This window comes from Lutra lutra, chromosome 4, assembly GCF_902655055.1.
Source record: "Lutra lutra chromosome 4, mLutLut1.2, whole genome shotgun sequence".
Lineage (NCBI taxonomy): Eukaryota > Metazoa > Chordata > Mammalia > Carnivora > Mustelidae > Lutra > Lutra lutra.
The window spans coordinates 112218990-112246187 of record NC_062281.1 but is presented as its reverse complement, the minus strand read 5'-3'; the positions used below and the strand labels follow the sequence as shown (position 1 = coordinate 112246187).

At 39.3% G+C, this 27198-nt stretch overlaps 2 long non-coding RNA genes across 2 annotated transcripts in view; one reads left to right on the top strand and one right to left on the bottom strand.

The window, feature by feature from the left end:
• The window catches only part of LOC125098920 (uncharacterized), a 34519-nt gene extending 26118 nt beyond the window's left edge, over positions 1–8401 (bottom strand). The window contains exon 1 of the long non-coding RNA XR_007126975.1: positions 8324–8401. This is a non-coding gene — a long non-coding RNA (uncharacterized LOC125098920). The remainder of the gene's footprint in view (positions 1–8323) is intronic.
• Positions 8402–8512: 111 nt separating this feature from the next.
• On the top strand, positions 8513–26056 carry LOC125098918 (uncharacterized). Its single transcript, XR_007126974.1, has 4 exons — positions 8513–8644; positions 18073–18256; positions 21203–21272; positions 25789–26056. It is a non-coding gene; the product is annotated as an uncharacterized LOC125098918 (long non-coding RNA).
• Positions 26057–27198: the final 1142 nt, after the last annotated feature.

The window sequence follows — 27198 nt, the reverse complement described above, 5'->3', positions numbered from 1 at the left end:
CCCTTCTGAAGAGCCATATGCAAATCAAGAAAAAAATGAGGGTCATTGCAAGGAAAGCTTAGACTTACTCATTCAACAGTCAGTCTGGGATAATTCCTTTTTCAGTAAAGGAGACATGAAGAAAAAAACGTTTTTCAATTCCCACACAAAATTACATTTATGTTTCATATCATGCTTCCTTATATTATTATGAAATAATAAATTTTTAGCTGTATGACACTAGGCACGAAGTGTTAGGGTCCAAGTACTATCTAGAGATACCTAACCCAAGGGCTATTGCAAGAATAAAATAAGATGATGTATAAAAGAACTTACCACAGTGCCCGGTAGATGGTCCATAATGTATCCCCCCAAACACAGCATAATCACTTTGTGTTTGAGTGTTTGTTTTTTCCAGCAGGGATAGCACTATTATTTACATATCCTTTTTACACATATCCTTTTTATAGGTCAAGTCTATTCACTAGAGTACAATAAATGGAAGAAGGAAAGATCACAACAAAGGAAAAAAAATTACAGAAAACATTCAACTCAAGATTGTGTATTAGAATGCTGTTAGCACACAAAAGAGCCAGCGATACTGGGGCGCCTGGGTGGCTCAGTGGGTTAAGCCTCTGCCTTCGGCTCAGGTCATGATCCCAGGTCCTGGGTTCGAGCCCCACATCGGGCTTTCTGCTCAGCAGGGAGCCTGCTTCCTCCTCTCTCTCTGCCTGCCTCTCTGCCTACTTGTGATTTCTCTCTGTTAAATAAATAAATAAAATCTTTAAAAAAAAAAAAAAAAGAGCCAGCGATACTAATGCTCAGAAAATGGAAAATAACCCACATTAATCATGTACTGACCACTAGTGGGAGAATAAATTAGCCAAGCACTTTGGGGAGAAATTTGATAGTACCTGTTTAAATTGAATTTAAACTTACCCTACAATTCAGCAAATCCACTCAGTTATACACCTTGGAGAAACCAGTGCATTTGCACAAGAAGAAAAAATTAAGAGTATATATTTCAGCATGGATTCCATCAGTGAAAAACTGAAAGAAACCTAAATATCTATCAAACAAGAATGATAAATTGAGATATAGCCATCCAAGAGACTACTACACGGCAGTGGAAAAAATGAATCAACACAAAAAACATGAGTAAATCTCAAAAATATAATCTCAAGTGAAAAAGCAGCTTGTAGTATTCATTCAATCAGTATTTTCAATAAGTATTTGTAAAGCATTTTTTATATGTCAGATACAAAGATTGTTGCAAGTAGTAGAAATTCAGTTGGGGAGAAAATGGGCAAAATCTGAGGTCTCAAGGAGCTTACCCCCTCATGAAAGGAAAGAGGTAAGAAGAAAATAAATAAATACACAATATACCAAGGATGAAAAATGTGTGAAGAAAATGAAAACAGAATGAGGGTGGAGGTATCGAAGGGACCATTTTGTGTAGGGTAGTCAGGGAGAGATTCTGATAAAATATAGTTTGAGCAGACACCTGAAGGAAATGAAGAAGAAAATAGGGGAGTGTTTTCCAGTCAAGAAAACAATCGTAAGCCCTGGGTATGGACTGGGTATGTTCTTGGGCTAGTAAGGAGGCTAGGGTGGCAAAGGAAAGAGTGGGAGGAGGTGAGTTCAAGAGGAGAAAGCACACAGCAAGATCAGAGAAAGGACTTCTTATTCTAGGTAAGAGAGAAAACCATCGCAGATTTTGAAAAGAGAAATTAGTTACATAAGTAACTTATCTTCAAAGATCATCCTGAATGCAAGGTTGAGAATCTACTATACAGGACCAAAATGAAAGCTGGGAAACAAGTTCATTACAATCTTTCAATGTTTTAACAATTTCATAATTTTAAAAAGATGCTAAAAGGTATAGTTTCATATTTACATGCATCTGAGTGTAAAATGTATTTGTGTAAGAACATATATATTTACGTATATAAAATACTTCAGAGACAAATAACATAATATAACAAATAATAGAAGATATGCCAGAGTGGGTACGCATGTAGTCTATACTGGGTAAAGGACAGAAATGCCACTTTTTAGCCAACCCTGCTCTAAGGACCAACAAAAACTTTGGGGCATTTTTGGGAAATCAATGCTACTTCAGGAACAAGATGTTTACAACTATGCAGAAAATTAGAATAAAAGAAATTAAGTACTCATGCTTGTAGAAAAATTAGATGACACATGACTAACAATTAAACACGACATAGTGAAGAACATGGGGGACAAAAAGGTGAGTCAAGTTTCAGAAAAGTAGCTGGATGCATGATCTTGATCATTCTTTCCAGTTGTAATTAGAAAAGCGGTAATGGAAAAGTGTAACTCTGCCACCTGGTGTTCGGTACAAAAGCCCGCAGCTTAAATATCTACGTGTGCTATTTAAGTCTCATTAATCATTAGGAAAATGCAAAGTAAAGCCTGGAGGAGAAACCGCTCTACCAGGGGTCAGCAAATTTTTTTGTATAAAGACCAGATCATAAATAGTTTAGGCTTTATAAGCTACATTCAAGTAGTTTTATAAGCTACTCAGCTCTGCCGCGGTAAAGCAAAAAAGCTACAGAAAACAGAAGTGAATGGGCACCACCATGTTCCAATGAAGCTTTGTTTGCAAAAACAGGTGGTGGGCTAGATTTGGCCTGTGAGCCACAGTTTGCTGGCTTTTCCAGTACAATCTCTAGAATGGCTGAAATTGAAAAGATTAACCGTACCCAGTGTTGGTAAGGATGTAGGGCGACTGGAACAATTCCACGCTGCTGGTAGGAATGCAACAGGATGCAACCGCTCTAGAAAACAGTTTGGCAGGCTATGAAAGGAATAAGCTATTCCTACCATGTGACCCAGCCATTCCTATCCTGGGTATTTGCCCAAGAAAAATGAAATCACACAGTCTTTTCCATGACTTTATGTACACTAACCAAACCTAGAAACAATTCAAATGTTCATGAACAGGTACATGGATGCACAAATTTTAGTTTATCCACACAACGGGCTCACACTCAGCAATCAAAAGAATACACTATTGATACATCCACAAACTGGATGCAACTCAAATTAGCTTTGCAGTGTCGGGCAAAGAAGAAAACATACTGTATGATTCAATTTTTAGAAAATTCTAGAAACAGAAAACTAATCTGTAGCAACAAAGAGATCACGGGTTGCCTGAAGTTCAGGGTAGGTAGGGATGGCAAAGGGTGGAGAAGGATTACAAAAGGTGTAAGGAACCGTTTGAGAGTGATGGAAATGTTCATTGGGTTGACTATGATCAGAGGTTCATGGGCGTAGACATAAATCAAAACTTAGCAAATTTTAATACTTTAAATGTGTGCCAAACCATTGTGGCTGAGGGGTAAAAGAGAAATAAATGCTGCCCCCCGAGGGTCACTGTGGATCAGGCTCTACTTGAAACCTTTCCCCTGAGGTCTGGAGATTATGGTTAGGTATCTCTGCTAACTATAGAGATATCGATGTTCAGGTTTAATTTATTAAAGTTAATGAATTCATAAGCAAAAATGGATTATACAAAATCTTCATCATGAATTTCTTGTACACAGTCTCACATAAAGAAACTCCAGCAAAGCTGATGAATAAAATTTATATTGTAGCAAATTTTCTAATCAGTGTGAACTTGGCCACATTAATAGGCTTCATTCTTTGTGGACTTTAAATAGTGGCAACGATGACTCATAATTTAGGAGTTAAAACCAAAGTTTTAATTATGCTGATGGATCCAATGGAGCCATCATCATTAAGATGATACTAAATCAGTCATGTAGACTTAAATAAACTTGAGAAAGTGAATGTATCTGTTTTATTACAAAGGTGATACACTAGTATGTAGATTTTAGGATTTTTCCTCCACAAAGTCAGTGTTCTCATATTCTTTGAATATGAATATTGAAAATTAACCATGTAGTTTTATATATATATATATATATATATATATATATATATATATATACACACACACATACACACACACAAACAACAATAGAGAACATCATCATCCCATTGTTTTCTTAAAGAAAAACCAGCCTGTGGCTCCCTGAGGACAGATGTTAGGCCCCACTGCTCCACCTCCTGGCCCTGGCACAAAGTTTGACAATAGGGAGAGGTGCTCAACTAAAGAAAACATTGGTCTCCTCTTCAGGTGTCGTTTAAAAATACCACACTAGGACTCCTGGGTGACTCAGTTGGTTAAGTGTCTATGTTAGGTTCAGATCATGATCTCTGGGTCCTGGGATGGAGCCCTGCATCAGGCTCCCTGCTCAGTGGGGAGCCTGCTTCTCCCTCTCCCTCTGCCCTCCCACTGCTCATGCTTTTTCTCTCTCTCTCAAATAAGTAAATCTGTAAAAATTAATTAATTAATAATTAATTAAAATACCACACTTAACTTATAAACTAATATCACCTTAAGACCAGCTTCAAGAAATGTTAAATTATACCCAATAAAAGCAATCGGTAAGTGTATGATCTTTAAAAACCAGTAGCTTTGAAGAAAGATATACACTTAAATAACAATAACAAAAATAGTAATAACAGCACTCAAGCAATAATAAAACTGATTGTAATAAGAGTAATATTGGACACATAGAACATGCCAGGCACTGCGCTAAGTACTTAACAGTTGTTATTTCTTTTACTCCTCACAACAGTCATGTGACTGTTCACACTTTACTGACCTATTAGCTACATAGCTGTGTAGGGAAGGGACCACATCTTTCTCGTTTCCCTCTCTGTGCCCAGAACCATGCACAGTTTCTAACAACAGATATTTCTGAGTACATCACATTATTGAATACGGGGAGTATTTACCCAGCCCAGGGCTCCATACTTCTTATACAGCAAAGTCAGGATTCAAAATTAGATCACCCAGACCCCATATTCCATTTGCTTATTGCTCTTTATTTTTTTATTGCTTATTACTCTTTATTATGCCAGTAAAAAGGTTAAAAACAATCTAACTGTTCAATGGTGTAGAAATGGTTAAATGCATTTTGCTACAGTAACTCCATGCAGGTAATATGCATCCATTAACGTGTTAATTTAAAAACACTAACTAGCTACATGGGAAAACGCTCATACATTAATGGGGAAAAAGAAAACAAAATTATATCTCTGCTTTGATTACAATTATGTAAAAATGATGCATGCATATTAATAAAAACTGTAAGGAAGTAAAATATTAAGCCATCTATTTTATGGTGGTTGGGGATAATGTATTTAATTTTCATCATTATTATTTAATATAGCCTTCTAAAAACTACTTTAAAAAAGAAGAAAAATATTAACATAGGGTATGCTTGTGTTATGTGAAAACTGCTTTTAACCAGTGAATTTGCCTTTAAACACCACTCCAACCATTCCCATTTCAAATGAACGTGATGTTAGCATTGAACGAGTAAGAAATAAGTTAAAATCCTAGCAGATGGTTAATGCATAGCTTTGGGGAGGCAGAGGGATTATAAAATCCTAAGGCAGACAAAAGAAGCTAATAAGCCTTCCCTACCTTCTCAAGAGGTCATCTTCATAGAACTCTTCTATTTCTTTGTACCAGATCTACAGAATCTACAGAGCACTAATTATGTTGACAACCATTTGTAAGAGAAGGAATTCTAGTAACCAGATTCCCCTTAGGTATCCATCATGTTCAGCAAGTTTAACACCTAATGATGTTTCCTTCATTAACAATGTTCAGGCAGAAGCATTCAGACATTCAGAGACATTTCTGCATCTCTCTTCTGCAGGCAGAGAGCTTTCACTTCTATTCTAGTCATCAGAGACTGCAGCCTCCAATAGGATATGTTCCTGCCAACAGACATGTGGGGGGCATGGCTTACAGCCCCCAGTCTAGAGCATTTGAATTCCATTTCCACCACTTACCAGCTTGGGACCAGAATTGAAACAAGTTATTTCACTTTTCCAAACTTCAGTGTTCTTGGTTGTAACATGGGAAGCATATGGCCCTTGACTCATTGGCTTATTAAAAAGATTAATTGAAGAAATATAAATAAAGTGCCTGGTCCACAGTAAATGCTCATTAATATCAAGTTAGTATAATAATACTCATTAGTAGTATTCTATTTCCTTAATAAGTACCTCCAGCAACTTCTGGATGCTTTTCATAGCCTTCCCACGGACTCTTCACCATATCTTCACCATTTGTCTAACCTCTATGGATATCTCCTTTATACATATGTATGTCTGTGTATGTGTGTGTGTGTGTTAAGGTTATTTCATCGTCTTAACATCTCTTCCTCAATCTATAAATCTTAATTTAAGATTTAAGCAACTTGCTATTAAAATACAGAGACTTTCTCTGAGTGTTTGGCATCAGAACCCACTCCAGTTGAGGTAGTAAATAAAAAAAAATCATCTGACTTTTTGTGAAGGAGAATGGACTATTGCCATAATCCAGACTTGAAGGATGTAAGAGTGGTGGTCCCCATTTATTTATCCCTACTTAATTCATTCGTCGGGCCTGTGCATAGACCATATGGATCCTGATGGAAGACAGTGGAGTAACACAAAATAACACAAATTAACTAGCATTAGCCCTAGTTACTGCTACTCTACCAGACTTGATATCTTTACTAGAGCATATTAATATGGCCCTAGGTATATCATATGTGTTTTTGATTTGGTGAATATGTTCTATTCAACATCCATCAGGAAAGGAGATGAGAAGGACTTTACATTCACATAATATGAACAATTAATCATCAGCAATCTTGCTGCAGGGCTATGTTAACTCTACTGCTGCCCTTGTCACAATAAAATCTGAAGGGACTTGAACCTTCTGAACACTGCAGCACATCACATTAATACACTCTATTGATGACATCAGTGTAATCAGACCTGATAAATAAGAAGTAGCAAGCAACTCTCCAAGCCTCAATAAGAAACACGCCTCCCCTGCCCCCCTGACCTGAGAGAGGGAGACAAACCATACAAGGATATGGGAGCCTGTTACACCCATGAAATTCTTCGGGGTCCATGGACCTGAGGCATGCCAGAGGATCTCCTTCAAATAAAGAACAAGTTATTGTATCTCTCATCAACTATCAATAGAAAACTCAGTGTGTGAGAAGTTCTCTTCATGTTTTGGAAGGAGCAGATTCTATATTTGGCAATACTGATCAGTCTGTTTATTAAGTGATAAGGAGACCATATTTATTGCAATGCGATGACAGAGGCTAGGTAGCCAGATCATTGCCTTTAGAAAGGAAGTAGGACTACAACCTATCTCTACAGGTTAAAAACAGATTTTGAGAGGCACCTGGGTGATCATCCATCTCTTTGTTTCAGCTCAGGTCATGATCTCAGGGTTGTGAGATAAAGCCCCATGTGAGGTTCCAGGATCACTGGGGAGTCTCCCCAAAATTCTCTTTCTCTCCCTCTGCCCCTCCCTTGTTTACATCCACTCTCTCTCTCTAAAAATAAATAAATACAGCTTTTTAAAAAACTCATAGATTTTGAAATTACCTTATCCATATTCAGAACTTAGCCCTATGACTCATTATCAGTATGGTCTTGAGCAAGTTACATTGCCTATCTATTCTTCAAGTTCCTCACCTACAAACTTGAGAGTTATAATAGTATTCACTTCACAGAACTGTTGTAAGGACTATCATGACTCAATGTGTCTGACACAGATAAAGTGAGCTGGTGCCTCTCATATAATGGACTGGATATTCTGAGAAATGGAAGAGAAGGAGAAGTCCAGAAAAGCATTTGGAACATTTATGTTCATGAGTTTCTTTTAGTGAATGGGATGAAGAAAGTTAAGGATTACTGCGACAAAAGAAAAAGTGAATGGTCATTCTTAGGTATAATACACAGAGAAGCAAGGTGAGATGCCTAGAGATGGGGAACAAGACTCACAGAGGAAAAATGAAGGTGATTGGAAGACATGGGATGAGCAACACAAAGAACAGACAAAAAGGACAAATTAGATTTTAAAGATAGAAGGAGAGAGTTAGGAAATACAGCTCAGGTTGTGGAAGAGGATCCGTCAGTGAAGAATAACCATCAGGGCCTCTACAGAAGAGACAAAACAATTGACAGAAAAAAAGAGAGTATTTGGACACTTTTAATGTTGGGAGAGTTATAATCTAGAAGAGCAGTGGGCATTCTGTTCTTCGAGCTACAACTATCAGCACTTTGATAAAATCACCCAAATTAGAGAAGGTGATTAACAAAGAAAAGAGGTAATCAGAGTTACTGAGGAAATAATTGCAAAAATAGTAAGTAAAATCACATCCATATGATCAAGTAATCATCTGGAACCAAATAAAACTAGAGATATTAAAGCCCCAAGCACACCTACTCAATAAATATAGTCCTCCTCATGTCATTTGCTTAATGATTGGTATGGATTCCATCAAGGACAGTATGTCCAAGGTTGACAGAATAGCTTGGAATGTGCATAGAAAACCTATTATTGGTTCATGTAACCTAGAGAACTGCATCAAGATCTGAGCCTATCATGATAAAATGACAGTTTGGGCCTCCTACCACTGTCTAAGTAGGCCCTAGAGAAAGATTGTTAGGTTGACGTCTCAGCTCCAACATTGTGTGTACGACCTTGGACCTTGCTTAACTTCTCCAAGCTTCAGTTCCTTCATCTATAAAAATTGGAATAATAAAGGTACCTATTTTATAAAAATTAGATGAGTAAGTACATGTAACTTATACGTTACAAGCACTTTTAAGTGCTTATAAGTGCTTTTACCAACGCCAGGTACAAACTAAACAGCATCCAAATGTCCACTAATCTTTGCAGGTGGCGCCATTTCCTTTTCAAACTCACTGATTAGATCTATTCTATTAATTCTTTGTTTTGACATAATACACATAAAGATGAAAGATTTAAATTATTTCAAAATGTTCTTTTCTTAGTAACTATCTTACCTATTTACAAAAATTAGTAAAAATGAGAGAAGAGCCAAAATACTAAGTACTAAGCCATCATAACATTCTCCAGCAGTGGCCAGGTGTGGTTGTCACTCCTAAGTCACCAAATAAAAAACATTTCAACAAAAAAAAAAAAAAAAAAACATTTCAACATACACAATCATATTTGCCATATTCCCATGTCAATTGTTAAGATTTATAGGTCTCTTCACATAGAAGTCTTAGATTTGTGCTGCTCCTACAAAGGCTAACACATATTAACTGTGTCTCAGAATTTAATTTTTAATTTGGATAAAATGGTTTCTGGAAAAGAGAGTCTTGAAAAGCTGTGCTTTCGAACTTTCCAGAAAGTTCTGAACAATGAACTATGGTGTTCTACCAGAGGACCAATCCTCTCTTATAGTAGAAACTTCCGGAGGTATTTTTTCAAAATAACAAGGAGTGTGCAAGCTGAATATTTTCCCTAAAGTGGCAGAGCTAGAGGTCCCTAGAACAGCTGTTCACTGGGGAAAACCATTCTCCCCTGACTGGCACTCACCTCGAGGACAAAGTCCTGTGCTACTGCAGCTGAGTAGAGGGGTGGCTAGACATACAGTGTTTCGTTAAAATAACTTTCCTATCAGCAAATATCCTCTAAACCCCAATGGCCATGAGGCAGAGGTATTACATTACCCCTGAACAAGTTAGAAGCCCCTGTTCCAATGATGGAAAACATACAAGCAAATTTTCCACGGCCATTTACAACATCAAAAAGTAAAAAATTGAAATATTGCTTTGTCTGGCCTAAGTCAGCCTCAATTTTTCTTTCCCTAATATGGAAATTATCATCTCAGAATATTTCTCTGTTAGTGCACAATCATTAAATAATTAGACAGGATCTAGCTTTAGAAGAAAAACTCATCTAAACAGATATTCTTTAAGGATGCAAAAACAATCTAGATGAAGGCCAATAACAGAACTCAATGAAGGTGAGACAGGAGCCGAGTACTGGCTGGTTGCAAAGAAAGTATTTAAAATAGGCTTATGATTGTTGGGGAGACTTTGCTGTTTCCTCAGAGCAAGACTACTTGTCAGGAAGTACATGATAGGGCAACTGACCGGCCTATTACGGCAAGTGAGTAGTCATTTCATTACATCCTCTTCAAATGCAATATGCCTCAAGAGTCAGGGACATCCCAGGATAAGAGCTACTATGTGTGTCTGCCCACCAATCCTCCACAGCACCTCCACTGTCTCCTATCCTAATTCTACCACTTTCCTGATCCCCTAATCCCATTTGGCCTCCATACATTGGGTCTGATTCTCCATTAAGCCCCTTGGATTGATGCCCCAGTTACAGACCTTCAGCCAACTTCCAGGATGCCACTTCCTGTTTCTGGGCTCCGGCTTCCCACAACAGCTTACCCGGCCAGTACCCTCTCAGGTCTAGCCTGGCCAGGAAAATGAGAGGGGAGTTTCAAACAAATGCTGGAATTATAGCAGGCCGGATATAGTGGCTGAACAATAGACCCGCCTTCAACCAGATTTCAGGCAAATTATCTATGTCCTTCAGGGCCTTAAGAGATGTTGGTCTTTAAACTGCAGTTGACAAGTGATAGGTAGGGTTAGTCTTTGTGCAGAGGATACTAAACAATTTGATGAGGGTCAGGGACAAGACTTCAGTCTTTTTGGAGAAAGAACTACCTAGAAAAACAGTGCGCCTCAGCCCTAGATTGGAGGGAAGTCAGAGACAAGATGATTATAATAACTAACTAGAGCACTGGGATTGAGGCTTAATGAGAATTGAGGCACATAGCTCCAGGGTCGTTTGGAGCTAGAATAAGTCAGCGACCATGGTCCATGATTACATTAAGGAAAGAGCAATCCAGTTGCAGTGGAGGTGAAAATAGAGACAGGATGAGATGTTTCCACGTCTGGCTGTGCCAAGATGCTTTCCCTCCAGCCCCATCCTGTTTCCTCCCACTCCTGATTCTGATGGTAACATCTAAAGCAGAGAAAGATTTACTGAGAGCTGCCATCATACTCCCACCCAAGCGTAGGCTGCCAGCAGGCAGATAGACTTAGCACTTATACAGTTCCCATGAAAAGAGAAGCTTCTGTCTGTTTTATTGTTTGCTTGTGTCAGACAGATAGAAATCTCAGATAACACTGATATGAGTAATGAAGTAATTTATAAACTGTTTGCCAGCAAATTGATCTTCTGTAATCTGCCACGTTACATACATAAGCATCCTCTAAGTAATCAGCACACAGATAGTAAATGTTAAGGGGAAAATTTCCTCATCTTATATTCTCTTTTTTTCTGGGTTTTAAATTCTCCGTGACAGTGAGTAACACTTCCGGTTTGCCTGGGGCCTTCAGGTTGGAGCACTGAAAGCCCCACATCCTGGGGAACCTTCAGTCCCATGCAAACTGGGATGGTTGGTCACTCTAGTGGGAATTCAAAACCCTGGACTGGAGTCTTGCTGTACCACAGATTAAATATGTAGTTTGGGGCATATCAGTTGACATATCCTATCCTCAGATATAAGGTAAGGCAATATTAAGACCCACACAAATCAATCCCTTAATCTTTTTATTATATCTGAGGTTCTCAACCAAGGATAGGCATCAACACCAATACAAACCCCAAGTAGTGTCAAGATTTCCCCTCTCCCTTCTGCTCTTTGTTAAGAACCACAGACAGAAGGTTGCAAAATGGATTCCAAATACAGATGAGTAGCTTCAAACATTTCAGTATTTATCAGGAAATGTATTCACTTTTAGTATGAATTTAATATGTATTCAAATAATAAGCATTGACTTAAAAATATATTTGCTTTCCTAGAACAAGGCATTTCTCCTACCCCAGGCACCTCTACTCTACCTGTCATACTAAAGGGGGTAAATGGTAAAAAAGCAGAAAAACACTTAATAAAGTCATAGCCAGGAACTCAGGCTCACTAGAAGACTGATATTTAATCATAAAATAATAAAATCCTTCCCTTCTCCCATGTCTTATATGATAGTTAATTTTCTGTGTATGAGCTTGACCAGGCTAGGGGTCCAGATAGCTGGCAAAACATTACTTCTGGGTACATCTATGAGAGTGTCTCTGGAAGAGATTAGAATTTAAGTCAGTAGACTGAACAACAGTTGCTCTCACCAATGAGGTGGGAATCATCCAATCGGTTCAGGTCTTGAATAGAAAAAGGTGAAGGAAGGGCAAATTCCTTCTTTCTGCATGGGCTGAGACATCCATCTTCTACTGCCCTGGGACGTTGGCACTTTCAGTTCTCAGGCTTTCAGATTCCAAACAGGACTTACACCATTGCACCCTCCCTACCCATTATCCCTGCCAAGTCCCTATTTCTAAATAAGATCACATTCACAGGTACCAGGGGTTAGGACTTGACTTAACTTTTAGAGGAACACAACACAACCCATAACAGATACTGTCAGACAAAAGATCTAGCCACAAACTAAGAATCGGTATATTCAACAAAAGTTTACGTAAAGTCTCTCCTCTCTCTTCCTTCGCTCCTCTCTCTTACTAAGTGCTGGCGCTAATAGCAGAGCTCTGTTTATTTTGAAAATACATGTTCAAAAAAAAGAATAAATGGTAGCTGTTGAGAAGGACAAAGTTGCAGGAACATACAGTTCTGAAGGTAGCTCTAAAAACTAGCTTAACAGCTGAAAATGTCTATATTTTCCACTAAAATGTTTTTTCAGTTCTGCAATTTCCATGATAGTGCTAAAGCAAACTCTTTCTTATCGTCTTATTTACATTGTCATTTTAAAGTACCATTCTAAAATATTTTTTCTACCCAAAAGGCTGATTTTTAAAAATATAGAGAGGTACTATTCTACTATACTATTCTCCATCTGGACACAGCTCACATGTAAAGACTACAGAAAATAAAAATCATATCTGATAAAAATCAAAATAATTAAGGCTGTTGAAGAAAAAAAATCTACCTCATGGGGGGAAAATGTATATTATAGTGACAGAGTAATTTAAGGGGAAAAAAACTATTGATGTGTACTTTCTGTCTTGTATCTTTTTCTCTTTTCTGTCTTTTGTTCTTCTTCTTTTTTTTTTTCCTTTGGTGTATTGAACTATTGAAGATTGTTATAGAAAGGAGAAAAGTCCCAACTGCGTGTGTTTATATAAAATTATCTTTGTCTGTCTAATATCAAAACTGTGTAAATGTGACTTAATAAAATAAAATAATAAGAGACTGTGTATTTGATTACTAAAATGTTTATCTCTACTACAAATAATAACCAATAAAATGTGTTGCATAAATATTTATACATTATTGAAATCATTCAAAAACTAATATTACTGTGTGTCTTCAAGGTAAATAGTTAAATAGTTCAATTCAAATAGCTTAAGTGTCCTTGATATTTTATGATCTGTTACCTCTAAAAAATCATCTTCTTCTTACTGTGTTGTTCACTCTACTCCAGCCACATTAGCTCCTTGTTTTTTCTCCACTATCATAGACATACTTCTGCCTCAAAACATTTGCTTTTTTAATTTCTGATGCCTGGAATGCTCCGCCCCAGACATCCACATGGTGAGCTCTTTCACTAACATTTGGTTTTTCCTCAAAAGTGGCCTCAGTCAAGCAGAGAGAGTCAATTATCGTATGGTTTCACTTATTTGTGGAGCATAACAAATAACAAGGAGGACAAGGGGAGATGGAGAGGAGAAGGGAGTTGAGGGAAATTGGAAGGGGAGGTGAACCATGAGAGACTATGGACTCTGAAAAACAACCTGAGGGTCTTGAAGGGGCGGGGGGGGGGTGGGAGGTTGGGGGACCCAGGTGGTGAGTATTAGGGAGGGCCACGGATTGCATGGAGCACTGGGTGTGGTGCAAAACCAATGAATACTGTTAAGCTGAAAAGAAATTAGGAAAAAAAAAAAGTGGCCTCAGTGAGGCCTTTGCTGGCCTACCTAAAATTCCATTACCCCACATAATATCTCTCATCCTCTTCTTATGTTTTTGTTTTTAGTTAAAAATAATGGCTAAAATTTTGTTTCCAGATCATTCCAGATCATATTTTCATATATACAATAGCCAAGGTAGACTCCCTAAAAGTTACACACACACACACACGCACACGCAAATGATACTTATTTGTTTATTTATATTATTATACTATATACAAGTGGGAAAAAAAATGAACTACTTTGTGGGAAACTTGTTTACACTGAGCTTCCCTGACATATCATTAAAATCCTAAAGATATGAAATTATGATGGGTTATCTTTTCACTTAGGTTACTAGGCAACTCACTGCCAAAGTTATTGTTCAATTATAATAATTGTGTTCATTATAAGGCCCTGAATTTCTTTTTTTTTAAAGATTTTATTTATTTATTTGACAGAGATCACAAGTAGGCAGAGAGGCAGGCAAAGAGAGAGGGGGAAATAGGCTCCCGGCGGAGCAGAGAGCCCGATGCGGGGCTCAATCCCAGGACCCTGGGATCATGACCTGAGCGGAAGGCAGAGGCTTAACCCACTGAGCCACCCAGGCACCCCAAGGTCCTAAATTTCTTATTAATTCTTTTCTAATCTTGACATTCTATTCAGTCTGTCTCCTTATTCTATTTTTGCCTTTTAATCCTACATCATTATAGTATTTTATGTGTTTCCTTAAGTTGTTTCAAATCACTGTGGACTAGGATATGTATAAATAAATAACAAATGAAACACTAAGACCTGATACAGAGAGATGAGTTAATTCTTAGCCAGGTCTTATTCTTTTCAAATAGCATGAGAAAAAGATGGTCCTTCATAGATATTCTGACTTTTTCCCTCCAACAACTCCCCTGTTCCACAGAGCAGATATAATAGAGAGGACCTAGTCTTCACCATGAAAAATAAGAAGGCAGTATGAGTTAGGGGCTTCTATTTCGCTGCTTCTTTTTTTTTTTTTTTTCTGTTGAACAGTTAAAGAGGGACCCATCAGGACTAGAATACATACAATCTAGAACCTTCCAAACACTTGAAAAATATTTGTTTGATGAATAAGTTCATGAACAATTGAATTAATTAACTGCTGAATGAATATTGACTTCCTTGATGAATATATTACTCCTTTTGGAGTAAATTACATTAATTGATGATAGTCCTTCACTCTTTCTCTGCCCTTGCCAGAGTTTACCACAGGTAAATTTTGATAAAGTTATCAAAACTCAAAAACATTTTTATACATACATATATACATTATATTACATATATACAAACAATATACCTATTAACTGAATTATGTGTTTACACACACATGCACACACGTGTGTGGTGAAGCCAGGTTTGCTGCCGAGACTGTTGGAGTCAGGGACAATCTTCAGTGACATTAATCCATGGAAGGACTGGCCAAACCATGAGGAAGAGGCTCAGGAATCTGGGGGACTCTATGAAGTTGCTCTCTGTTAAAGGGTCAAGCCCTCTTCCTGCATGCTTGTCCTTAAGAGCTGAGAACAAAGTACCCCCAAACAACAGAGCCCTCTGAGGCTGGTCCCCTCATGTCTGTCTCCTGGCAGGGGCACCAAGCACTCATGGTCTACATGCTGACCACTGTCACAGCTTCCTATGGCCCACCAAAGCCCTGTTTGTGCCACACCAGTCCAGGAAGGTAAATTCAGGGAGCAGCCACTCCCTCCAAAGTTAGGAATTCATGATAGCAGTCTCTGACTGTTTCTTGGCACCATTCCCACAGTTTAAAATCCTGAGCCTGATCCAATTGGTAAAATGTGCAGGAGCACACAGCTTCTAAGAGCTCCTCAGCTCTTCGGGAGGGGCAGGTCCATCTAGAAGATCAAAGGTATGAAGGCCAATGACACAAAGAGCAGCTGAGCCAGTAGAATAATGCTGTGAGCCCAGCAGTCCTGAGCCAAGACCCCTTGACCAGCCTGTCTCTCAGATAAACCCAGGCATCCCTGTTAGCTGGTGTCACTTCAGCTTCCAAGGGTAAAAGGGACTTTAGCAGTCAGTGGTCTAGTCTTGGCACAAATCAGTGATATAAAATTCCTGCCAGATGGTCATCTAGTCTCTACTGACTTGCTGTGAAGAAGTGTGGTCTTCCTATCAAGGGAGTCAATATATAGGTTCTTGCTATGCTAAGTCAGCCTCTAGGCCTCCTGTATTTCTTCCCACTGGTTCTGGTTTGTCCCCATTAGGGCCACACTCTTCTTTCCTCAGACAGCCCTGTGCAGATGTAAAGACAGCAGCCAAGACCCCCGAAGTCACGACAGGGTTGTTCAGTGCATAATTAAGCAGATGCTCATGTTCACACTGGTGACTCCACCACTTGTTACCAGAGACCTGATTTCTTCACTGTCCTGGAGCCTGGAATTCTTTGGGGAAAAAAGCTTTTATCCTCAAAAATAATAAAAAATGAAATAAATAAATAAATAAATAATGAAATAAAAAATGAAAACATAAATAAGAAAAAGGGAATAAGAAATATCATGTGGGGTGGTGGAATGTTAGATAGGCCAGGGAAGACCTCACTGGGGCCACTTTCCTATAAAAACTTAAGGTTAGTGAAGGAGCTCACCGTGCAGACATCTGGGAGAAGAGCAGCAGAAACAGGAAATACAAATATCCTGAGGTGGAAATAGGTCTATAGTAGTAGAGTGATAACAAGAAATCTAATATGGCTGGAGCAGAGTGAGCAACATGGTAAGTAGATGAAAATTATTTTTTAGAGGTAACAGGGTTCGATCATAAAATGTCAGGAATACCATCTTTTACTCTGAGATGGAAACCATGAAGAATTCTGAGAAGAGGAGGGGCAGGAGCTGATTTCTATGAGGTTACTTGGGCTACACGTTGTGACTGCTAAATGACAAGGGCAGAGACTGTTAGGAAACTGGTTAGGAAGCTGTTCTAGTAACGATGATGATGGTGTGGACCAAGGTGGAGGCAGTGAAGGTGGGGATGAGTGGTCAGATTCCAGATACAGTGTGAAGAGTTGACAGGATTGACCAGATATGAGAGAGGAGAGAAAGAGATGAGTCAACCATGACACCAAGATCTTGGACTGAACAGCTAAAAGATAGAAGAAGATATTGACCCGATGAGGAAGTTTTAGAAGCAACAAGTGTGCAGGAAAATTCCAGGAGCCCTACTTTGGACTTGGTAAATGTCAGGCAACTATTAGGCATCCAAGTGAAGATGATAGGTAGGAAGCTGGTTATAGGGATCCCCAGTTTCAGGGGGAAAAAAATCTCATCTGGAGATATAAACTGAAATGTCATGAAGGTATAGACAAAATTTAAAGCCACTGGTCTGGATGAAATTGCCCCCAGGAGGAGAGAGTAGATTGAAAAGAAAAGAGGGCTCAGCTCTGAGTCACCTCCAACATTTAAAGATTGAAGAGATAAAAGGGGACAGCAAAGAGACTAAAGAGGAGAAAGAGTAAAGGAGAAAAAGCTGGTGAAGGCAGCATCATGGTGGGGACATGAGAAGTTTCAAGGAGAAGAGTGGTAACTTGCCAAATAGTGCTGATCCGTCAAACCAGATAGAGATGAAGGGATGGAATGACCATGGGGCTTGGCCAGGGGTTACTGGTGATCATGATATAAGCAGTCCTTTACTTGTGTTAGAACTTTGTTTTCAACTTCATCTGTTGTCTTTCAAAGGTACTGAAATAACGATCTGTTTTGAGCTTCCCACAGTGATGTCAGATAGCTGTATTATGACCCCATATTGACAAGTGGACTCAAGATCACACGGTTTTGAAAAGGCTAAACCACACTTGTAACTCCATAAGTCATGAGGGCTTTTCCACTTCCCCCCTGGCACTCTGTGGTCATTAAATAATAGAGGGCATTCCCCAAGTTGTCCTCCGTCCTTCAAAAGCTCCCCCATTTATCTCATAAGAATACATTTATCTAAGACTCTCCACATTACTAATTTGGCTTACAACACCCCTGGGATAACAAATTCCATTAATTTGCTGTCCACTTTGCACAGCAATATGTCCTTTTTACCTCTGCCTGCCGCTTCCCGGCTGCCAGGGTTCTCTCCAGCGGGGACCACCTGGATTGTTTCACAAGACCGTGTGGGAATTCTACGGTCTTACTCTTACTTTAATTTTCATTTCTGTTAACCATTTCCTTCTGCAGACAGCTTTTAACCTGACTTTCTTTTGTCTGTCTCTTAAGGTTGAGATGCGTGGTGGAGGGAAATTTTTTTAAAAAAAGGTGTTTCTGAGATTCCAAAAATGCTGGCTTCTTTCTGTGGACACCACACGCAGACAGTTACAGTGCCCTCTTCTGGTGGAGACGCATCATTATTCTCTACATGCTTCAGATGATAATCTCTGTGCTGCTCTTCTAATGATGCAAGGTGCTTTTGGGTTCCTTACACATAACTCCAAGCAAGAAATTTTTAGAGTGATCATCTTGATTATTTTGTTTTAAATACATTAGAGAATTGAGGCAGTATATGGACCCTCTAAAGAAAACAGTTTGCAAGTAAAAGATAATCTTACTTCGAATTTAAATTTTACTTCCCCCTGCCCTCCATCAATTTCCACCCTTGGAAGTGTTCATGGAAACCCGTTCAATAAGGGGCCCCTGGGTGGCTCAGTCAGCTAAGCATCTGCCTTCAGCTAAGGTCATGATCCCCAGGTCCCAGGATCAAGTCTCACGTCAGGCTACCTGCTCAGCAGAGAGTCTGCTTCTCCCTTTCCCTTGCCTGCCTATCTCCCAGCTGAGTGCTCTCGCTCTCTCCAGCAAATTAATTAATTAATTAATTAATTAATTAAAACAACAACAACAACAAAACCCTTTCAACTGAAAAGGTGAGAAACTAATCCAAACTTGCTAAAGAAAAAAAAAAAGAAAAAAAAAGGTAATTTCTTGGCTCCTTTGATGAAAAATCCAGGGCACGCAGGATTTCGCTCTGGGCTCGCTGTGTTTAGGAACTCAAATAAAGTCATTGAGCCCCGCACCTTGGCTCTGCTCTCCTCCACAGACTTCATGGTCACACTCCTCAGAAAACAGAGGCTCTTTGTGCCTACACCATCTAGCATGCCTGCAGCTTTGGCTGAAAGACCCAACCAGGTCATCTGAACCACTGTGGCCACAGGAGCCGCATATGTGATGTTCGTAGGCCTAGAGGCATCCCACGTGATGACAGTAGGTACAGGTCATCTCCTCAAAGGAAACAACAGTAACTGCAACGGCAAACTACAACAGGAGCAGCATTCCGCTAGTAAAAAAGACAGAGAGATACAGAAGGGGAAATGTAGACGTCAATGTCATTTGGGCACCAACTCTAAAGAACACTTTCTATTGTGAGTGGGGTATTTTGTAGAGGACAGCCTGTTTAGAGGAGTTAGCGTTACTGGATATCTTATTTAATTTTTCACAATCTCTGTCTTAGCTGATGCTGGTCTTGTTCTGCAGTGGAGAAAAGCGAGGTGTAGAGATGTTTAGTCACTTACCAACAACCTCGTAAGTGTTTAGAGAGAAGTCTGGCACTGGAGCCAGAGCTTTGAGCTCTGAGGTCCTTATTATCCCGCACCGTGAGGCCCCAGAGTCCTGTCACTGAAGGAAGGTAACTGGATGACAGTAACATTGGATCTGTCAACACTGAACGCCAGCGACACAGCCAAGGTAGAAAGCTGCTTGTGAGAAGGGGCCAGCTGTGCTGTCCTCGATGTCCGTCACACTCTAGACCATGCCTGCACACAGGAGCCTGGTCCCAAAAATTCAAATTTAAAAAAATTCCCTTACGCTGAATTGAAGGGAAGCCACTTTTATAATCCAGGGAATTCACAGAAATGGTATGAGGTTAGGATACTTCATATCACATAATTTCCCTTTCAGATAAAAAAATAAAAAGGATTTCTGCCCATATCAACTCATGTTAGAATCAAGTACGTGAAGGATACAAAGTAGAGTGACAATTTGAAATTGGAAGTATAATGATATTGTCTTCTGCCCTCAGCCAGTTTCCTGGAAGCCTTTTTAAGAAGAGAAAATGCAGGGGCATGTGGGTGGCTCAGTCAGTGAAGCGTCCGACTCTTGGTTTCAGCTCAGGTTATGATCTCAAGACTCTGGGTAGAGCCCCATGGGAGTCAGCCTGAGAATCTCTCTCTCTCTCTCTCTCTGCCCCTTACCCTGCTTGAGCTCTCTCTCTAAAATAAATAAAATTATTTTAAAAAATAGTGAATGCAGATGTGCATGTAATACAAAATGTTCTATTCGAAAATGCAGACCTTTCTTGCTTTGCATCTCAGCTTAGGTTCTCTGAAAATATGCAGCTTCCTTCAGGAGTTTGAACTCCCTCTCAGCATTAAATAATTTCCATGGGAACTGGGGCTACAGAGAACATCTTAGAGCTCATTAAGTATCATGCCACTTAAACAAGATTTTTAATTTCTCTTGTTCTCCCTTTTGTTAGATAATAACTACCAACACATACTTCTTAATGATGTGACTCCTAGACGAGCCTGGAAAATGATGACTGATTAACTCATAAAGGTTCCTCCTTATAGAGAATGCAATGTCTATGCTTTAAAAGAGATGCTTGGCAGCTCAGATAAAGAAGAGAAGAAATCCAAATGTTTCCAAAGTAGCTCAGCCTTTTAGCCACAAAGGAAAATCCTGTGCCGAGATTCCAGAATTTTTCTTTGTCTTGGTAATTTTCCAGCATGTGTTTTTACTCTTCCAAATGCCACATCAGAGTCACAGATGGCAACATGATTTGAGCAGGTTTGAGCTTCTCTGTTCTTTAATCCAAATCCTAAATTAGACAGAAGTTGATATTAACCTCTCAGCCTCCCACACTCCTGTCTTTCCCTTCTTGTTCCCAGTTGTTTTCATCTAATTGAGTTTTCAATTGTTTGACCCCATTAGTATTTTTTACCAGCACAATTAAAGGACCAAAGAGCCTCAGTAATGTCAATAGCACTTCCCAGCAGCTCAAGCATTTCCTTTCTCCTTTCAATTTGTACTCTCACATCTAAACTAATTGAGATTATCAGAAGAATGCTGGGGGTGTGACTTTGCCCAGTTTTCAAGGTAGAGGTAATCTTGATAGGAGGTTTGAGCTTGGGGTCCAAAAGTAAAATATTACATTTTAGACTGTCGCTATATAGCACAAAATACTTCCACTTTTCACTTTTTATCCAAATGTTTTTTATGGTTTAGTTGTGACCTTAAATCTTAAAACTACAAATTGCATACGCGTTTCATGTATGAAGATTTAAAACGCTAATGCCCCAACAAGCTACCCAAAGATATGAAGATCATGCATGATTTTGAACCGTTAACTTCTTTTTAGAATTCAGTAACATATCACTGAATGTCTACTGTGTGAAAGACATTGGCCTGGGAGGACTTTGAGAGACACGGTAAGTATGAAGGGACCTGCCCTCAAGTTCACGCTTGTAACACTCTGCTTAACAGGTTAACCCAAATATATTATAGTACACCTTACTTTGCTTCAAAAAGATTTCTGTTTACAGGTGTCATTATTCTGCTTGGGTTTTGCAACTAATTTCTGTACATTTGGGTGCTGTAACTTACAGTTCTGGCCTTGACTTAATGAATTCACTTATTCAACAAATGTGTAAGCACCAACTATTCTCTGAACATTTTGCATGGCACTGAGGAGAGAAAGTTAGTTATCTCCCTATTCATGGGGTACATCCAGTCTAGCAGACCAGGCTACCCAAACGGAACTAAGTAAAATGCAGTAAGGAATGGACCACGGAGGCCACCAAGTGGGTTCTGGGCACACTAAATACAGAACTCCTATGCTTCTATTTTTAAGTTCCTCTCTGCCAAGTTTCCAAATTTCAAACCTCCTCCTTGTGAACCCACCTTTCTCTAACCCACCTCTCCCAGTGCTCTGAAGACACACACCAATGGAAGGAGCACAGAATCAGGTAGACTTTAAATCTGGCTCCATCCTTGATAATCTGGGTGTCTTTGTGCAAATTGTTTTAACTTCTCTGAGTCTGAATTTCTCCCTCTATAACATGGAGATGTTCATACGTCTGCATATATTTGATGTCAGGGTGAAGGGGGATAACTTATGGAAGGTGCCCAGCAGAGTAGCTCCATGTAATAAATGTGAATTCTCTGAAGGCCACAGTTGGCCACAGACCTTGTTGGCCATATCTCATGTCAGGCCCTGTTAACCAGCCTGACTTCTAATGCCCACAGCCCAGTTATTGAGTCACCATGAGCCAACTGTCTCAGTTCAGCTCCACAACCACCCATGGAGTAGATATTGTTGACCAAGTACTCTTACCTCCTGGTTCCCACCGAGGCTAGAGCACTGTTCTTCCCCATGCCTTCCTACTACTGCCTATGCGTGGTCTACCCACCCAGTCATTTCCTGGCTGTGGAGGCTGTTGCATATTTGCAGTTGGACAGATCCACACTGCCTTCTCTGACTGCACCTTACTATGCATTATCCCTTATTTGGGATACTATACAAGTGTTACGAGTTTCCAGGCAGCGGGCCACAAGGGAGACCATCTTTCTAGGAACAATAGTCTTCCTTCTTCACTTCCTTTTCCTATTCCCTTTTCAACCCCACCCCACCACCCCCTCTGGCCCTGGCCAGATACTTCCCAACTGTTACAACCAGCCTTGTAGTCAAATTGTGCCAAACTGTTGCTTATCCCAATAAGCATATAGAAACCCTTTAATGTTTTCCTGTCTGCTATTTGCAGTTTATACTTGTCTAAAAAGAAGAAAACTTGCCATTTAACTATACTAGAAGGTAGAGTCTGTTAAATGTCTTTAAGAAGAGTACAGGATTCTTCAGGAAACAAATGTCTCAGAACCTCAAGATACCCACGCCTGGCTCCTCACCGTGTCTTTCACTAACCACTTAACGAGTTTAAGCAAGGAGGCCTTGATAACCCCAATAATCTCTTAAGGGTTATCTTCCTGTTTGTGCTTCCTGAGGCATCAATTCTATTTCCATTTCCATTCTCTTTGAGGAAAAGAGAAACGCGCAGTCTCTACCATGATCCCCGGCATGAAGGAAAGCAAGGACTGGCTAGAAACTCCCTGGATTCTTCCATCTGTGGCAAGCTTTGTGATAAAGTTTACACCAGAAGCCAAATGTCTAGTTTCATAATGATAGCTCTTAACAGATGGGTAGAGGGGTAGCAAACTTAGCAACCAATCGCTACCATTATAATTTCAAGATGTAGAGACTTTTCTGACCAACAACCACACATTTTTCCATTTGGTTCATGGTTCCTCGGAGGCGATGCACTTGGAGGGTTAGCACTTGAAAGGTTGTGCAGACTAAATGCTCTTCATGGTGGCTTGATGGAATATCCGCTGTTTATAGTAATGAATTACATTGCCTAACAATCTGAAATTGAAGAACTTAATATCTCCTGGGTTTCAAGGTGTGTTGTTAGCCACTTCCGATTATTTCTTCCACCAGCTTCTTCCTGTCATCTGAAAAATCTGAGGAAAATTTATTTGGTCCACAATCTGTCTTTGGCAGGTCTCTTGGTCAAGGTTGTTAACTTTTGTCAGTAATTGTTCATATCTATTTTAATTCCTTTTAAAATATTTTTAATGTATCTAACAACATAGAATCACCTACTTTTAATTTATTATCATAGTACTCATTATGATCACCTTTAGTCCAATAATAAATTACTATGACATTCAGTAATTGTGGTCATTGTAACATGTATATAAAGGCTTAGATATCTCCAAAGCAGATCAAACCCATTTTCTCAAAACTGAATTTAAATTGTGTTTTTCAACCAGTGTTTCTTAAATCCATTATTTCCCCTCCTCTATTTTATTACTCAAACTAGAAATGTAGAAAGCTTTCTCACTCTTTACCCCTCCACCTCATGCCCCTACCTCAACATTAGTCATCAGGATCTAGTGATTCAGTCTCCCAAAACTCTCTTTATTTTTGACTTCTCACCATCTTCCTTTGCAAGCTAGGCCAACCAACTATAATCACAAGGCCTACTCATTGGCCCTCTAAATCTTTCTTGTCACTTTATTTTCCAAACTGCAACCAAAGTTAATCTTAGAAAAATCTCAAATCTTTTATTTCACTCCCCTACTTAAAATACTTCAGTGACTTTCCATATCTCTTATTATCTGTGTTTAATAATCTAGTAGGCCTCAAGCAACCTGACCCTTCTTTGTTCTCTGTGTCTGACCTTTCCCGGCCTTGCGTGCATGTCTTGGGCACACTTGGCTGTTCCACGCTCTTTTTCACCTCAGGATATTTTCAAATATTGTTCACTTCCTGAAACATTCTTCAACCTTCCTATGTCCCCTTAACCAAGGTAACTCATTTATCCTGTAGATAATAGCTAAAATGTTCACTCAAGAAATAATTACTTCCTTCATCCATCATATCCCACAAAAACACTCCCAACTAAGCTTCAGGTTGTTTCCGAAGTGCCCTGACTTCTTCCTTTGTAGATCAGTCAGTTCACAATAGTAATCACTTGTTTACAATTGTGTTCCCTGCTAAGTGATAGCAGGTAGGGACTTAATCCACAAATCCAGATGCACAAGCAATAAAGCATTGCTTTATTTTCTTTAAATTAACTTAAACACAATACTGCTTAATCAGCTTAATTCCATATTCCACCAATCTGGAGAGATTTTAATTCTAATAATTATTATAGCATTTTGTCCTCGTTTCCTTAGTGTCTTATAAAAATTCAGGTGAGTTCTCCTATTCTGTCCCAAGTCATTGCAGAGGCCCATCCTGTTTTGGGTACGTACTGATTACTGTGGAAAAGCTTATTTTCCCTTCGGACACTGTCGCACATGGCCCCTGATTGCCTTGTGCCTCTCTTGAGGTCCAGGACTCTTTATGGGGAATGGGAATTCTGTGGTCAAGGCTTGAGTCTCTGGGTATACTTTGAGTCCTGCCATTGCCCAAGGATGCTGTCAAGGAAAAGGGGTAGAACCATTCTACTCGGAGACCCAGCAGCCTTGCTCTCACCATTCCCAGTCAGTGACACTGAAAGTGTTCCTCTCTCCCCATTTCTCCACTCTTATAAGCACAGTCTTTCAGAAAGAGGGTTGCTTTCAAGGAATTTCTGCTTCTTGCTCTGTAAAAGAAAGCTTGAAGCAAGAAACATAAATCATCTGATTTGAAGAGAATAACGAAGAAGGAAAGAACACACAAAATAATGTCTACAGACATTTCATTAGGGCTACTCTTCCTGTCCATACAGGATGTTCAACATACATATTTATTAAAAGAATGAGTGGATTTGAATTAGCACGTAATCCTATCATATGTTTCGTATGTGTCTGAGTGTGTTGACAGACATGTTTACATGTATGGAGGGAGAGAGAGAGAAATGGAAGCCGATTTTTATGGACAACAAGGAGGTAGCCTTTCTGTTCCCTGTACTACCCATCATAGTACCACATCCAGCTCCAGCTCCAGGCACTTGCAGACATCACTACAGGTAAAATAAGAGAAAAATGAATAGGTATCATAGGAGAGTTCTCCATAATACATGCAACCCAGGATGTGTTTTTCATAGGCTAATAACAGTCTACCTCCCCCTACAAAGTAGATAAGGAGTGAAAATGATTGGAAGGTAGAATGGGCTGTAGGAGATCTTTTCTGTGTGTGAAGCAGAACTGAGTGTTTGGGGTATAATCAGAGTTTAAATCAAACAGGCTCTAACAAATCATGTACCATGGTACTTCAATAACCTTCCTCTCAAGTGGACAACATATTTCCACTTTCCTCTGCCATAACTGAGATAACTTTGGAAAGGAGATTTATCACCCTTCTTTATAAAGGCCAGACATGGGTTGGGGGGGGGGGATGGTGAGGGAGAGATTGGAGTGGATTATGACATAGTTCTTCAACAGGATTTCTTATTTTTCCAGAAGACATCCAGCAACTAGGCTATGCCAGCAGAAATTTCTTTCAACTTTCTGGCTACAGATTGTCTAATACTTGGCTGATGCTTAAGAATGTCAAATAAAGAACAAACCTTTCCTGGGAATTGAGCTCTCCCCCAGCTATGAACACTAGGATTTTGCAAAATGTGTCTGTTTCTCCAGCACTGAAGCCAATCTGGACTTTGGCAAGGCACCTATCCTACAGGACTGTTTCTTTTAAGAACAAGCCCCAAGGTCCCAGAAGCACATTCGCTCAAATGTAAACGGGCTGCAATTCAAGTAATTTGCTCCCTAACCGCCTGTGACAATCTTGTTTCTGTCCCTGTGTTGCTTCACCAGCTCTCCTCCAGCTTTGGTCCCAAAGACTGATGCACCATTTCATCTGCTTTTTCAGAAAATTTAGTCTCCTTTTCACATCCCATTTCTGGGCTCACATACTACGTCCAAAGCCCACTATTTCAGTGGACTGATAACCTTGTAAAGAGTCTCCCATCTTGCACCAGATTCATATCTGGACCTCAAAGATCTACATGGTCATTTAGAGTCCCACTTGATGAGCCCCAGCCCCAATCCTACATCACCCTGTCTCCGAATCCCATGCTCATCTTCAGGTTCCACGGTATAGCAGTTAACACATTTGTTTTAAATGCAGAAGATCCTAGGTTCAATTCCCAGGGGAATCACAAAATTGCCTTTGTTTCCATTCAAAAGAAATATGGTGAACCCTACTCATAATCCCAATCTTTATCAAAGAATTCTAATATTGGACTTCTAGTTTCAAAAGAATCCCAGAATTGCAAGGTACAGGGCTAGCCTATATATATATATATATATATATATATATATATATATATACATATATATATATACACACACACACACATACACACACACACACACACATACACACACACACACACACACACACATACATACACACACCCTGGCCATCATTCATATCTAGTTTATTTCAATCACTGGGAAAGCCAACTTAAGAATGTCAATAAAGATCAATCCTTTCCTGGGAATTGATATTCAGCTTTCTTTAAGTAGACACTTTGATGTAATAGGTAAGCTAGTGCAGAATTATTATTATTATTATTATTATTATTATTATTATTATTATTTTGTGGCACACACACTCTAAAGACAAGCCAGGAAAAATGCTATTATCCTTTTATTCTGAGAATACAGGACACATTTTTCTACAGGATGATTTAGGTGTTAAGGAAGACATAGGCACCCAGAGACATTAGGTTTAGTGATGTAAAGCAAGTAAAGGCACATCTCCATCCTCTGCACCAAAAGGAAGCTCTTTCTCAACACGGTTACAATAAGGAAATGCCTTAACTCACACTTATCAGATGAATAACACATTGCATGAGTCCTATGATG